Genomic DNA, 14,505 nt, shown 5'->3' on the forward strand with positions numbered 1-14,505 from the left:
CTCCGAGATGTTCCTCCATTGCTCGCAGTACACAATGCTGTCCAATGTGTTCATATCCTTCCGCACTTACTGTTTTCGTAAGCACAATAAGGGGACCACACCCTAGCCACGAAAAATACGCCCATACCGTAACACTGTTGTGTAGCCATGTATGGAAGTGAAACATGGATGATGAAATGAATTGAAATGTCGTGTGGCTGGGGCCTCCCGTCGGGTAAACTGGTCGCCTGGTGCAAGTCTTTTTAGTTGACGCCACTTTGGCGACTTGCGCGTCGATGGGGATGAGGTGATGATGATGACAACACAACACCCAGTCCCTGAGCGGAGAAAATCTCCGATCCAGCCGGGAATCGATACCGGGCCCCTTTGCATGGCATTCCTTCGCGCTGACCACTCAGCTATCGAGGCCTACACATGGACGATAGTTTAGACAAGAAGAGAATAGAAGCTTTTGAAATATGGTGCTGCAGAAGAATGCTGAAGATTAGATGAGTATTTCACGTAACTAATGAGGAGGTATTGAACAGAACTGGGAAGAAGAAAAATTTGTGGCAAAACCTGACTAGAAGAAGGGGTCGGTTGGTAGGATACACTCTGAGGCATCAAAGGATCACCGATTAAGTTTCAAATGGTTCAAATGGCTCTGAGCACTATGGGACTTAGCATCGAAGGTCATCAGTCCCCTAGAACTTAGAACTACTTAAATCCAACTAACCTAAGGACATCACACACATCCATGCCCGAGGCAGGATTCGAACCTGCGACCGTTGCGGTCGCGCGGTTCCAGCATGAAGCGCCTAGAACCGCTTGGCTACACCGGCCGGCTTTTAGCTCACAATTATTATGCTTTGTGGCAAATGATGGTTGTATAATGTGCCGTTTCTTTCGCGTTGTTCCTCTTTCTCAGGATCATTCATATTTGCTGTATTTAGCCTCAAGCCTTATTTTATCTCTGTAGTCGGACGACATTCCTGCTAGTGTCGTCTTTTGTGTTACTAAATGGATTACCCGGTTCATGATTCGGTTCATGCTGCACAACCCAGTTGCATGTTGCCTGTCTGTCGGTTTCCACGGGGCTACAAAAATGTGATTTTCGACGTTTCGTATGATTACTGATCGCATTTAAAAATTTGAGATGCTGTCATAATCAATCAATTAAGATTCATAATGTAATGTCAAAGGTTTAACATACAAACATGAAAAAAAGTTTTGCATCATCTCGGTTCCAAGAGTTCCGGAGCCCGTACAGAAAACTGGAATAGAAAAATGGTTCAAATGCCTCTGAGCACTATGGGACTTAACATCTATGATCATCAGTCCCCTAGAACTTAGAACTACTTAAACCTAACTAACCTAAGGACAGCACACAACACCCAGTCATCACGAGGCAGAGAAAATCCCTGACCCAAACTGGAATAGAGAGCAACATAAACATCATTTCCGCCCTTTTTATTGCTCACGAAAACCACACATTGCATGTTGTACCACCATACAGCGAGACCTTCAGAGATAGTGGTCTATATTGCTGTACACATCGGTACCTCTAATACCCAGTAGCACATCCTCTTGCAGTGACGTATTCGTCGTGGCGTACTATCCACAAGTTCATCAAGGCACTGTTGGTCCAGATTGTCCCACTCCTCAACTGCGATTAGATCCCTCAGAGTGGTTGGTGGGTCACGTCGTCCATAAACAGCCCTTTTCAATCCATCCCAGCCGTGGTCGATAGGGCTCATGTCTGGAGAATATGCTGGCCACTCTACCCGAGCGATGTCGTTATCCCGAAGGAAGTCATTCACAAGATGTTCACGATGGAGGCGCGAATTGTCGTCCATGAAGACGAATGCGTCACCAATATGCTGGCGATATGGTTGCACTATCGTCGGAGGATGACATTCACGTATCGTACAGCCGTTAAGGCGCCTTCCATGACCACCAGCAGCGTAGGTCGGTCCCACAAAATGCCACCCCAAAACAGCAAGGAACCTCCAGCTTGCTGCACTCGCTGGGTATTGTCTAAGGCGTTCAGCCTGACAGGGTTGCCTCCAAACAAGTCTCGGACGATTGTCTGGTTGAAGGCATATGTGACACTTACCGGTGAAGAGAACGTGCTGCCAAACCTTACCGGTCCATTCGGCATGTTTTTGGGCCCCTCTGTACCGCGCTGCATGGTGTCGTGGTTGCAAGGATGGACCTTGCCGTGGACATCGGGAGTGAAGTTGCGCATCATGCAGCCTATTGTGTACAGTTTGAGTCGTAACACGACGTCCTGTGGCTGCACGAAAAGCGTTATTCAACATGGTGGCGTTGCTGTCAGGGTTCCTCCGAGCCATAATCCGTAGGTAGCGGTCATCCACTGCAATAGTATCCCTTGGGCGGCCTGAGCGAGGAATGTCATCGACAGTTCCTGTCTCCGTATCTTCTCCATGTCCGAACAACATCGCTTTGGTTCACTCCGAGACGCCTGAACACTTCCCTTGTTGAGAGCCATTCCTGGCACAAAATAACAATGCGGGTGCTATCGAACCGCGGTATTTACCGTCTAGGCATGGTTGAAGTAGAGACAACAAGAGCCGTGTACCTCCTTCCCTTCAGTCCGGAACCGCGCTGCTGCTACGTTCGCAGGTTCGAATCCTGCCTTGGGCATGGATGTGTGTGATGTCCTTAGATTAGTTCGGTTTAAGTAGTTCTAAGTCTAGGGGACTGATGACCTCATATGTTAAGTCCCATAGTGCTTAGAGCCATTTGAAGCTTTTTTTTTTTTTTTACCTCCTTCTTGGTGGAATGACTGGAACTGATCGGCTGACGGAACCCCTCCGTCTAATAGGTGCTGCTCATGCATAGTTGTTTACATCTTTGGGCGGGTTTAGTGACATCTCTGAAACAGTCAAAGGGAGTGTGACTGTGATACAATATCCACAGTCAACGTCTATCTTCAGGAGCTCTGGGAACAGGAGTGATGCAAAAGTTTTTTTGTGTGTGCAGTAAGACAGTTATTGTAGCTTAAACTGTGTGCATGTCTTGCGGCACCGTAATTACGGCGCGGAAACTACCCGGTTTATATTCGCTGTTCATGAACTAGAAGCAGCATGAGGCATGACGTTAAGTTATTACTTCTATCTATAACTCTATTCGCAAGAGATTCAAGGATATCGAATGTACCTGCACAATTATACCATTGTAGGAGGCATGCCGTCGTAAGTATTGAGATGCGTGAAAAACTAACTTTTGCTTAAAACGGAACGCAAATTACCCACACTACAGTCATAAAGTGTCCGATAATGAGAGCAATTAGCGGCTTGAAACAATCGTTAAATCTAATTTCAACCTTTTCTAAACATTTTCTCGCTTCCATCTTAATGTCAAAAATGTAAACATTAACTTATTTGCAATCAGAAGTTTGAAGCTGATTTGTGCATGGGAAATCGTTTCGTTAAAGAATCAAGGGTTTACTGGTTTTAAGACGGGAGGTAGCTCTCTGTCTGCAAATAGTGTAACCAACTTTTCAGAGATCTTTCCATGTTTTATCTGTTCCGACATGTGATACTTGGAGGAGATGGGCAGCTTGTCGAGTATTTGCCTGGAAGAGAGAAACCACTGGATGAAGTACCAGCCCAACAGGCCTTAATCCGGCATGCGGGTTTGAGCCGCTTCTGGCTCACTTACGTTCCTCGTTTAGTGTTCTGAGGGAAAGCTGTACCTTCATCGGTACCGCTGTCTGCTTCAGAATGCGTTAGCGGCGGTTGCCAACGCAGGTCCGCATTGTTTGTTTTTAATGAATCCGCACATCGACATCTTTTCTTCGCGGCGAATAAGTAAAAAATAAATAGCTATACTGTAACCGGGACATCTTCCAGGGGTGTAAATCAAAAAGCCTTTCCTGATTAACACCCCATTGAAAACCATTCCATTGCCGACTGTTGTGTCTTACGTGTGACTGTTTTAATGCAGGTCACTGTGATGATGCAGCCACATTACCATTCCTTCTCCCGTTATCTATAGCCGATGAAAATTTCTTCCGCAACCAGTTCCATTCTGGTGGTCCCACGAACAGCACGAGTCTGCTACACAGCGGGCTTCTACTGTCTTTTCAGTACCGTTTTTATTTTTCCAGCGCATATTTCGAAGCCACAGATTCACTATCAGGTCCAGTAAGAACCTTCATTGCGATGTCAACAAGCCAAAAATGCGCATCTGCGGGAGTTACAGTGTGTTACTGATTGCAATTTGTGAAAACTGGCACGGAGCATTTCAGAATTTCTGGAGAATAGGTATAGATTTGCAATGAAACTTGGACGATGTACAATTCAAGCATGAAGCAAATCGAACCTTTTGAAAATTGTGCTACAGAAGAATCCTGGAGTTTGGATGGGTTGATCGGATTACTGATGAAGAAGCACTGACTTGAACTGGGGAGGAAGATATTTATGGTATAACCTGGCTAAAAGAAGGGATCCGTTGGTAAAACACGTCCTGACATCCTGGAACATCAAAGAATAGTTGAACTGCTAACGGAAATTGAAGGGAAGTAGAGGAAAGCCAAGGCTTGATCATAGGAAGCAGGTTCAAAAATGGCTCTGAGCACTATGGGACTTAACTTCTGAGGTCATCCGTCGCCTAGAACTTAGAACTACTTAAACCTAACTAACCTAGGGACATCACACACTCCAATCCCTGAGGCAGGTTTCGAAACTGCGACCGTAGCGGTCGCGCGGTTCCAGACTGTAGCGCCTAGAACCGCTTGGCCACCCAGGCCGGCGAAGCAGGTTCAAATGGATGTAAGCTGCAGTTTTTACGCAGAGATGAAGAGCCTCGCACGTGATAGATTATTGTGGACAGCTGCATCAAACCTGTCTTCAGACTGAAGACTACAACGTACGCATATTTCTGTTGTATATGCATGATTCGTAGGTATACTGTAAGTCTTAATGAAAATATACATGTATTCTTCTGTATTTCTAGATACAACCAACACAGTTTTGAAAATTGCGCTTTAGAACGCACTGTAACTTCCATACGGCCAACGGTCTTGTCGCAATGGTCACACCTGTTCCCCTCAAATCACCCAAGTCACGCGCTGTCGGTGTCAGCTAGCACTTGGATGGTTGACGGTCTTGATCTCCCGAGCGCTGTTGGCAATTGGGTAGCACTCAGCCGTTGTGTGGCCAATTGAGGAGCTACTTGACTGACAAGTAGCGCCTCCGGTCACGAAAGCCAACAACGTCCGGGAGAGCGGTGTGGTGACCACATGCCCCTCCATACCCGCATTTAGCGATGCCTATCGGCGGAGGATGACACGGTTATCGCTCAGTGGCTTTGGGCCTTCCGAGGCCTGTCCGGACGGAGTTTAGTTTTATAAGTCCCATAAATACGTATTCCTGGCGTGTTGACATCGCCGTGGATGTCCTTGCACAATAACTAAGGCCCTGATGAAGTTCCCACTTCGAAATGTACAGTAGCAAAGTAGAAACGCCTTTCGAATGATCACTGTCGGTTTTGCCAAGAGAGTTACTCTCTTTCTTGCCGGCCTCTGTGGCCGAGCGGTTCTAGGCGCTACAGTGTGGAACCGCGCGACCGCGACGGTCGCAGGATCGAATCCTGCCTCGGGCATGGATGTGTGTTATGTCCTTAGGTTAGTTAGGTTTAAGTAGTTCTAAGTTCTAGGGGACTGATGACCTCAGAAGTTAAGTCCCATAGTGCTCAGAGCCATTTGAACCATTTTTACTCTCTTCCTTGTGCTGACCTTTCCCTCACATTCGGAAGTCAAATTTGGCACACCCTTGCCCCATCTGTACACACAGCAGCAACATGAACACTGTGTTTTGTAAAGAGAAGATGTGTTGCTTGCGAACAAAGTTAGAAAAGAACATGTGTTGTGTTTGTGTGTACATATCAGTAACAAATAAGAACACAGATGAGAACAGATAAATCCAAACTAATTACAAGTAATCGTAAAAAAATTAGTCGCGGAACATTTCCACACAAAAAATTACGTTTGTTGTCAAAAGTGATTTGCTAATTCGCCCACCAAACTTATATTAATATATCACTTTTTTTGCAAATGAAAAGCTATCAATATACACTAATGTGCACATGGTCGCACATAACACAACAGTATAGAAAAAAATAAGGTGATGATAACAGGTAAAAGCTATTTTTAGGCCTAATTACGTTAGAATAATTATTACTTAAAACATGCTGACATTTTAGAGAGCTGAATAAAGAGTACCTACTAACGCTGGCCAGAAAGAGGCTGAAAAATGTTTGGGTTTATATGAGAAACAGTTGTTTGCATGGCCGGTAAACGTGAAATGCAGTAATTGAGTTATATTGAAATCCATGAATAGGCTACAACAAACTACCAATACAGGAGAGACCAGTGGATTGGTCGAAGGAAAACTACCCTGTCCGATGACACATAGTCAGAATTCGTTGTTCTAGGCGCGTTGCGGTCTATCGAGTAACAAGAAAAGGTCTATCGAGTAACAGGAAAACTGTCGGTCCGTAACTTCGCGATATAAATCGATGTCAGTGACAGGCAAGGACAGGAAAAATTAATTTTGTTATGTTCTCCAGAAAGCAGAGATTTGTTATCGCACGGGGAACATCGCAGACTTTATATATCTGCGTTCAAATCTTGTGTGGACCGGGGCGGATATTGTGACACTGATAAAAAAAAAAAAAGCACCGCGTGCTGGCCCCACAGGCCACTCAGTACCTCTGCCAGTGGCGTCATTCGGATGTTGTGACACTTGTTTTTCTACTACGAGGAAATGATGCGAATGTAGGCTCCTTCGTTTACTATACTTTCTCGTCGTTACCAGCATATCAGCAACGAATACAAAGTAGAAGCTTTAATTTAGACCTGTGGCTGATTTTGGTAGGTAGCCACAGGAGGCAAACAATGTGAAATAAAAGGCAAAGTGCAGACGCAATTTAAAAATAGATTGTATGCATGTATTTCACGAAAATAATAATTGAAAAAAAACACACAGAGGATACCACAACTGGAGTGAAACATGTTTGGGGATGATAAAACAAAACAATAATTTGGGTACTTGCAAAAAGGCGGATCCACCCTTAATTCGTTATTATATAATAGCAGAAGTAAAAGAAACAGACTACACAGTCATTGCTATGTCCACCTTCTAGTATCCACAGCAATATACAAATGTATCGAAATATATAAAAAAATTGTCAAAACTTTTCTGATCTGTAGAATTCGTTTTATATGAGCAGCACACACTGCTGTAGCAGGGAAAAGAACGGAGCCAGCGGAAAATGCCACAGTCAGAGCACAAAAAGGGCGAATATCTTCCTTTTTAAAAGACACTGGCAGAAAAGTGAGGAACCAGCTGCCTCAATTCTCAATCCGCCTTCTACGCCAAAATATTGGCATGCAAAAATATTCGCGCTTTTAGTGCCAGAAGAGAGTAGCAGAGAGACAGCGACGTTGGAAGAGAGAGGGGACAGTGCCAGAGGAAGCAAAAGAGAGAGAAGACAGTGGAAATGAAAAATACTTGGGAGTAGACACCATACGTAAGCTTGGGGAGTGTGGACCCTCCCGAACTAGCGAACTTTATGATGTAGATGTAGGGGAGGGCGCATTTTGAACCGAAATTTTTATCACATTGTTGTAGGATAAAGAATAAGTTGGACTCACTAGAATATTTGAGCTGCCGAGGAATGTTGGGAGACAGTGGCAGTGGGAACGAAAGACAAAATAGGGCAGTATGACAGAGAGGAGACACTGGCAGTGGGTTAAACTGTAAATCAATGGGAGAAAGTGGAGGCAGTGGGATAGAGACATACAGGGTGATTATAATTAAAGTTAAACTTTCAAACCGCTGTAGAAATAACATCACTGGTCAGAATGACGTCAAATTGCAACGGAATAGGGGAAAAACATATGGCAGAAGAAAAAAGAAATAGTTACAAAATATAGCAATAGATGGCGCTGTAAGCATCATTATTTAATAGTGTTCGACTACAAATGACAAATAAATCATACAACAGTGCTTAAGGTGTACGTTTGACGTTAAACAAACTGTACTACACAGTGTGGATGGGTGTACAGGTGTGATGCTGTTAGTTACGTAAGCCCATCCACCACGGCAAGCTCATATCACATCGGATGGGAAGAATCAATTTTTAATTGTCCTGAGGCCAAAAACCGCAAAGAAAGCATCACTCACATCTGTTTCTAACTGTCGTGCGGCAAAAAACCGCATAAAAGCATCAATCACGTCGGGTTTCAATTGTCCTAAGGCCAAAAACCGAATAAAAAGCATCAGTCCAAATCAAATCGGATTATTAATTTCCGTGTGACTGGCGCGAAACATATTCAATATGCTGTCCACCGTTTTCTGCAAGAAGGTGAAACAGAGAAACAGCATGTTCCCACAACTGATCGAAGTGCTTCCGTGGTCACGTTCAGAATGTGTTGCGCAATGCGTGCCTTCAATGCAGCTAAGTTTGCAATCGGAACACTGAACACACCGTCTTTCAGATAACCCCACAGCCAGAAGTTTCACGGATTAAGATCAGGTGATCGGAAAAGCCAGGCCATAGGGAAACGGCGGTTGATAATTCTAGCATTTCCGAAATGCCACTTCAGCAGCCTCTTAACTGGATTTGCAATGTGCGGAGGTGCGCCTGCTTGCATAAAAACGATCCCATCCACACATCCACGCTGTTGGAGAGCTGGAATGGTGTGGTTGCGCTTACCAGTGACGGTACAGGTAACACCTGTCTTTTCGAAAAAATATGGCCGTATAATAAATGAGCCCGTAAAACCGGACCACACAGTGACCTTTTCAGGATGAATTGGTACTGGGTGATTTGCGTGTGGATTTTCGTTTGCCCATATCTGACAATTCCGTGTATTGACATATCCTGTTAGATGGAAGTGGGCTTCGTCTGTCCACAAAATCTTCCACGGCCAATCATTGTCCACTTCCACGCGAGCAAGAAATTCTAAAGCAAAGGTCTCTCTTGCTGGAAGGTCAACAGCAAGCAATTCGTGCACTTGAGTAATTTTAAAATTTTAAATGGATAGCAAAGAAGGATGTTTCGTAGGATTTTACGCACTGTGCTGACGGGTACGTCCAATGTTCGGACAATTTTCCGTACACTACACGTTTGCACCCCCCCCCCCCCTCCTCCATTGCTGTGGCCACTGCTACCACTGACTTCGAGTCAATTCGTTTCCTCCCTCTACCAGGTTGCACACCAAAAGAACCCGTCTTTTCGAAATTCCGAATCATTTTTTGCACACCTGTGGCAGTCATCGGACCAACGCCTTTTTTCAAACGCTTCTGTGTCCGGAACTTCTGCAGATCGACGTGTGCACAGTCATCATTCTTGTAATACAGCTTTACAAGCAGAGCGGATCCTGCATTGAGACAGTCATGGCGAACGTCGCAGACGCGAAAGGAGGAAAAGGCGTGTACCCGGGGTGTTTATACCAACTTCAGTGGATCGTGTGCAATAAAATGGGTTCAAATGGCTCTGAGCGCTATGGGACTTAACTTCTGAGGTCATCAGCCCTCTAGAACTTAGAACTACTTAAACCTAACTAACCTAAGACATCACACTCATCCATGCCCGAGGCAGGATTCGAACCTGCGACCGTAGCGGTCGCGCGGCTCCAGACTGTAGCGCCTAGAACCGCTCGTCCACCCCAGCCGGCAAGGTCGTGTGCATGACAGGTGTTTTCATTTACGTATTCTGACACATACATATATTGATCAATTTTCACACTATTTCTTTTCTTCTGCCATACGTTTTACCCCTTCTCGGATAATATTCCACTGCAATTTGACGTTATTCTGACCAATGGTGTCATTTCTACAGCGTTTTGAAAGTTTAACTTTAATTATAATCACCATGTATATAGACAGTGGCAGTGAGAGGGAGATGTTGAATATAAAGGTCTAACTACAAAGAGAGACCAGGTAACAGGATTTAGTACGTTCTGTGCTAAAAGAGCGCGAATATGTTCGCATGTCCAAATTTTTTCGTGAGGAAGGCGGAATGAGAATTGAGGCAATTGGTTACCCACTTTACTGCCAGAGTCTTTCAATGAGGAACATTCCGCCTTTTTCATCCTCCGACAGCGGCATTTTTTCACTGCCTTACATGTATCTTAAAGTATCAACAATGTGGCAGCATATGACGAACAAGCACAAAATTATTTGAAACTCAGTTATAAGACTAATATAATTTGTCACAAACAAATCGAAAAGAAAAAAAGTACAAATAAACAATTGATAGGAATAGTTAATGAGATTTGTTAAGTCAATAATTGGCTGGACAGGGGAAAGTGGTCTCGAACGCTTTTGCATTTTCAAAACGAAGGTTCGGTCGTATATGAAAAACAAGAGTTTAAAGCAGTGTATATTACTAGTTCTGACTTGTGACAGTGAGGCATGGAATTTCAACGCGAAAACCACTAAAAACCTAAGGTTCAATCGGCCAGCGATAGAGTTATGCATGTTGGGGATTACAAGAGGCGACAGGAAAACAAGCTAAAGAAACCAAGGCCAAGCTAGAGTATAAGACATAATTACGAGGTAATGAAAATAAAATAGAGGTAAGCGGAAAATGCAGCAAGGCGAATGCTTAGCAGACGTACCAAGGAAGTTCTCTGCTGTGACTTGATCACGTACTGGTGGAAGGTGACTGGATGTTATTAGACAACAGGCACCAGGAATATGGATATACCTGAAGATTGCACAACTTTAGAGGAGTGCCTCTTAAGCTATGACGGCTAATGACGATTATCTAAACCTATAGAACTATTTAACGTGGACATTGGTGTTTATGATAGAGAAACGTTCGTTTCCTTCGCGTCTTCAAAGAAGAACGCTGATAACATTGCCCCCAGTGTGTGATGGACGCAAATCCGTTACAAAGGGCAATAATCTCACGGCCGGAATCGGGAACACTTCATCAAAGTACTCAGATCGACCTATTTCATTACTAAAACCGTATAATAGATTTAGTAAAATTCGCCTACCAGGATCTGAGCGATGACCGGGGGTTCACTAATTTCATATGTGACTGTATTGAGAATTTCCCTAAATTGATTATTAGACCGGAAGTTCTCAAATTAGATATTAGCCCCGCCACCTGTCATTCAGACTAGCTCAAATACTGCTGTGTCCGTATTTCGCTAAGATCCACCAACTGGAATAACCAGTTTGGATTTAAGAAAGGAAAAGGGACAAGGAAAACCATAAAGACATTGCAATTTATCTTAGGAAGAAGCGTTGAGATGAATAAGAATACGTATGCGGCATTCATTGGCCTGGAGAAAGCTTTTGATGGAAAGACGGAAGCAAGATTAGGGTATAATGTTCCGTCGACATCGAAGTCATTGGAGCACAAGCTCGGATTGTTTCAAGGATGGCTAATGAAATCGGCCGTGCTTTCAAAGGAACAGTCCCAGCATTTCCATGGAGCGATTTAAGGAAATCACGGAAAACTTAATTTTGGATGTCTGGATGCGAGTCCAGTGTGCTAACCACTGCCCCACCTCGCTCGTTGCTTTTGATAGAGTGGATTAGAAGATTGGAAAACTGAAATAGACTGGGGAGTTAAAAGACTGATTCTCAATTTTTACAAAAATCAGAGTACAGAAATAGATGGAAATGAAACTCAGAATAGTCCTGGATAAGGAGAGATGTCCGATAGGGATGCCCTCTCTCTCTCTTCCTAAGTGTTTAATTTATACTTTAATTTACAAAGCCGCAAGGGACGATCTGTGACAACAAATTAGAGAAGATAAACTTCTTTGCTAAGATCGCCATAACGATCTCGGCAAAGAAGTTTATCTTCTCTAAACCGTTTAATTTATTTTAAGAAAGTGTAACACGAACAATTAACACCGGTACAAAAGGGATCAAAATTAATAACAAAAAGCACATGGTATTTGATACAGTAGTCTTAGCAGATTCTGAGCGACATACTGTATGTTAAAAATCTTGGCCCGCATCTCGTGGTCGTGCGGTAGCGTTCTCGCTCCCGCGCACGGGTTCCCGGGTTCGATTCCCGGCGGGGTCAGGGATTTTCTCTGCCTCGTGATGGCTGGGTGTTGTGTGCTGTCCTTAGGTTAGTTAGGTTTAAGTAGTTCTAAGTTCTAGGGGACTTATGACCACAGCAGTTGAGTCCCATAGTGCTCAGAGCCATTTGAACCATTTTTTTAAAAATCTTGTCTGATTCCTTGTACAATCACAAATTGAAACTAAACACAAACAAGACTATATTAACGCTGATAAATAAAGTGAACAGACAAATAAGGGCCAAAATTAAGATAGGAAATAAAATACTAATGCAAGTAAATGAATTTTGATTCCTGGGAAGTGCAGCAACAAATGACAACAGAAGTATAACGAAAATTAAAAGAAGAATTGCGATGACTAAACGACTGTTTAGAAATAAGATAAATTTATTAACAAACATCTGCCTTGATACAGAAACCAGAAAATAAGTTATTGTTGTGAAGAATCGACTCTGGGAAAAACGAAAAGCAAAATTAGCAGCGATAGAGATATGGATATGGAGAAGAATCACAGAAACATTCTGAACTGCGAGAAAGTCTAATTAACAATCACTAAAAGAAAAGGGCACGGATTAACATGATATAGAGAAAAAAAACTAAATTAATTAGTCACTTAATCCGACATAACAGCTTCACATAAAAATCTTAGAAAGAAAAATCAACTCAGAACATCCACATCACAAAATGATCAGTAAAATGAGCTGCAGCAATCACAACCAAATAGAAAAGATGGCGAGAGACAGAGAAGGATGGCTACATCAACAATGCATTGTCTTTAGTGTCTGATGATGATGAGTTCTGGAACTCGTTCTAAAAGTCAGCTGTGTCCGGCCCTTAAAATGCAACCTCTATTAACTGATGCGCTTGAACTAACCGGTCCTATCAACTACTGGACTAAAGGTAAGTCTCGTAGGAATGCCAATAAATGCTAGTTGTATTCTCGATGACTAAAAATGACGTCTTCGCCACTTTGCATGCAAGTAAATATCACTTTCTGACGAAAAATGTCGATCGAATACCTCACTCTAGGAAAACTCTTGCCATTAAGGCTCGGAATGCTGTATAACTGTGCCACTGAAACATTTCCGCTTTAGACCATCTCTGAATTTCTGTAGATTCTCGGGTTTTTATTTTATGTTTGTAGGCAGACCGTTAAATACTTTGGAATACAAACGTCACTCCGAACCCTAGGAACAATCAGCAATGATTAACGGCATCTGGATGTAAAAGGCACAGAAAACCACTGCATTAAAGACACATAAGACGCATCCACAGGGCACGTGGCCCGTGATCTAAAAACTTTCATGATAAGTTTCTCCGCAGAATTGAAGGGACGAGGAATATGTGGATAATCTAGACAAGAAGGAAGTAGAGGATGATAGTACATGTGTTAAGACATCAGGGAGTAACCTCCATAATACTAATTGGGGCCATAGGAAAGGGGAAGGCAGAGCTCGGGATGTTGTTTCTGGTGTAGTCTTCAGTCCGAAGACTGGTTTGATGCAGCTCTCCATGCTACTCTATCCTGGCCTCGGCATCTCCGAATAACTACTGCAACCTACACCCTTTTAAAACCGCTTACTGTATTCATCTCCTGGTCTCCCTCTACCATTTATCCCCTCCCCCCCCCCCTTCTCCTGCTTCCCTCCAATACTCAATTGGTGATCGCTTGATGTCCTGGAACGTGTCCTAACAAACTATCTTCTTTTGTAGTCATCTTGCTCCCAAATTTCTTTTTCTCCACTCTATTCAATACCTCCTTATTACTTACGTGATCTACCCATCAGATCTTCAGAATTCTTCTGAAGCACCACGTATCAAACGCTTCTATTCTCTTCTTGTCTAAATTGTTTATTGTCCACGTTTCACTTCCGAACAAGGCTACACTCTAGACAAATATCTTCAGAAACGACTTCGTAACACTTAAATCTATATTCGATGTTAGCAAATTTCTCTTCTTGAGAAGCATAAATTTCTCTTCTTTAGAAACACATTTCTACCATTGCCAGTCTACATTTTATATGGTACCCTCAACTTTGGCCACCATCCGTTATTTTGCTGCCCAATATTCAATTTCATCTTCTGCTTTTAGTTTCTCGTTTCCTAGTCTGATTCCCTCAGCATCACCTGATTTAATTCGAAGTACTACATTACCTCTGTTTTACTTTTGTTGATGTTCATCTTACATCCTCCTTTCAAGACACTGTTCATTTCATTCAAATGCTCTTCCAAGTCCTTTGCTGTTTCTGACAAAAGTTCAGTGTCATAGGCAAACCTCAAAAATTTTATTTCTTCCTCCTAAATTTTAATTCCTTCGCCTAATTTTTCTTTTGTTTCCTTACTGTTTGCTCAATGTAGAGTTTGAGTAACGTCGGGGATAGGCTACAATCTTGTCTCATTCCCTTCTCAACCCCTGCTTCCCTTTCATACCCCTCGATTCC

General features: G+C 43.2%; 1 protein-coding gene across 2 annotated transcripts in view; it reads right to left on the reverse strand.

Moving 5' to 3' along the window:
* LOC124795205 (ovarian-specific serine/threonine-protein kinase Lok-like) overlaps positions 1-14,505 on the reverse strand; it is a 212,867-nt gene that overhangs the window by 142,916 nt on the left and 55,446 nt on the right. The gene's annotated exons all lie outside the window — the stretch shown is intronic.

This window comes from Schistocerca piceifrons, chromosome 4, assembly GCF_021461385.2.
Source record: "Schistocerca piceifrons isolate TAMUIC-IGC-003096 chromosome 4, iqSchPice1.1, whole genome shotgun sequence".
Taxonomy (NCBI): Eukaryota; Metazoa; Arthropoda; class Insecta; order Orthoptera; family Acrididae; genus Schistocerca; species Schistocerca piceifrons.